Source organism: Hordeum vulgare, chromosome 2H (genome assembly GCF_904849725.1).
Source record: "Hordeum vulgare subsp. vulgare chromosome 2H, MorexV3_pseudomolecules_assembly, whole genome shotgun sequence".
NCBI classification, from domain to species: Eukaryota; Viridiplantae; Streptophyta; class Magnoliopsida; order Poales; family Poaceae; genus Hordeum; species Hordeum vulgare.
The window spans coordinates 520,283,279-520,285,542 of record NC_058519.1 but is presented as its reverse complement, the minus strand read 5'-3'; positions in this window follow the sequence as shown (position 1 = coordinate 520,285,542).

Below are 2,264 nucleotides of genomic sequence, written 5' to 3'. Positions count from 1 at the left end.
ATAGAACCGCACAAAGTCGTGACGTCATCTATGGCAATGATTATATCTATAGGCATCACGTCCAAAACAAGTAGACCGATACTTTCTGCATCTACTACTATTACTCCACACGTCGACTACTATCCAACATGCATCTAGTGTATTAAGCCCAAAGAACAGAGTAACGCCTTAAGCAAGATGACATGATGTAGATGGACAATCTCATATCTACGACAAGGCCCACCTTGTTACCCTTGATGGCAACTACATGATGCGTGCCTTGCTGCCCCTACTGTCACTGGGAAAGGTCACCACACGATAAGAACCCAAAACCAAGCACTTCTCCCATTGCAAGAATCGTAGATCTAGTTGGCCAAACAAAACCCAAGACTCGGAGAGACTTACAAGGATATGAAATCATGCATATAAGAAATCAGCAAAGACTCAAATATATATCATAGATAATCTGATCACAAATCCACAATTCATCGGATCTCGACAAACACACCGCCAAAGAAGATTACATCGGATAGATCTCCATGAAGATCATGGAGAACTTTGTATTGAAGATCCAAGAGAGAGAAGCCATGTAGCTACTAACTACGGCCCCGTAGGTCTGAAGTGAACTACCCACGAGTCATTGGAGGGGTGATGATGTTGATGTAGAAGCCCTCCAACTCCAAAGTCCCCTCCGGCAAGGCACCGGGAAGGGTCTCCAGATGAGATCTCATGGAAACGGAAGCTTGCGGCGACGGAAAAGTATTTTCGTGGATCCCCTTATTTTTTTCTGTATTTTAGGGAATATATAGGCGAAGGAGCTAGGTAAGGGGGGCGCCAGGGATGCCACAAGCCTGCTGGCCGCCGCCCCTGGTGGCGGATAGGGGGCTTGTGGCCCCCGGTAGCCCTCCTGGCTTGGCCCTCAAGCCCCCTGATCTTCTTCCGTTCGGGAAAAATTTATTTCGGGGATTTTATTCCGTTTGGACTCCATTCCAAAATCAGATATGAAAAGAGCCAAAAACACAGAAAAAAACAGGAAGTGACACTTGGCACTGAATTAATAAGTTAGTCCCAAAAAAGATATAAAAGGTACATAAAACATCCAAAGATGACAAGATAACAACATGAAACCATCAAAAATTATAGATACGTTTGAGACGTATCACTCCTCGTTATATTGGTCCTTTTTCACATTCTTGCCAAACGAGGAGAAGTTGCCTACCAGTTGGAACTTCCTCCGCATCTTTCCAAGGTTCATGATGTTTTCCACATCTCGCAACTCACGCGTTAATTTTCAGATCCTATCCGTGAAGTGGACCACGAAACGCTTGATCTCCAAGATAACCTTTCATACCGAGAATACCCTGTTCGTATTCTTGATCAAGCTGAGCGTACCACTCGACGTCGAAACCTCAAGTTTCTTAAAGTTAAATGGTCAAATCATTCTGAAAAATAGGCAACATGGGAAAGAGAGGACCGTCTCCGACTTGAGTATCCCGCGCTATTCCCGACGACTTCCAAATCTCGGGACGAGATTATTTTGAGTGGGGGTGAGTTGTCACATCCCTAGCTACCCTTTGATGATTAGCAAGATTGTGCTCATGTTTATTATTGCATTTAAAAGTAAAATTAGAAATCAAAGAGAAAAATCCTAGCAACTCCATATTCAAACTTGTGACAAATCAATAAACTCAAAATGGCCTTCATAAAAGTCCATCATTTTTGATAAATATTGGAAACAACAATTCAGGGGTGGATTTCTTTTTAAACATACTTTTGGCATTTTATTTAAACCACAAAAGCCACTAATAATATGCAATTAAGTGGTTTTAAATATCTCTAGTTATTATAAAATGTTGAATCTTTTATGTGGGGTTGGAAATATTCCAAATAACACCCCAACATTATTTTCACTATTTTAGAAATAGTTTGGAGCCAAAAATAAAATGAAACAAATGTCAAAAATATTAAAATAGAAATCAGAAAAGAAAGAAAAGAGAAAAGGGTTATCTAGCGCTTACCTGGCCCAGCCCAACTCTTCTCCGTGTCGTCTTCCTCGCGCCAGTCGGCAGCAGGAGGTGTCCGCCGCTCTCTCCGTCGCGGCCATGCACCTCGGTGCCTTCCTGGCCTCCCCGTCGTGCAGGACATGGAAGGATAAGCCTCCCGCACCCATTCCAGCTCGCTCCCTCTCCCCATTCGCCCTGTATGCCCCTCCTCTCGGCCGCCATTAGAGCTGAGCTCAAGCTCGAGCTAGCCGTCGCCTCCGGCCACCTCAAGCCTCCCGGAGC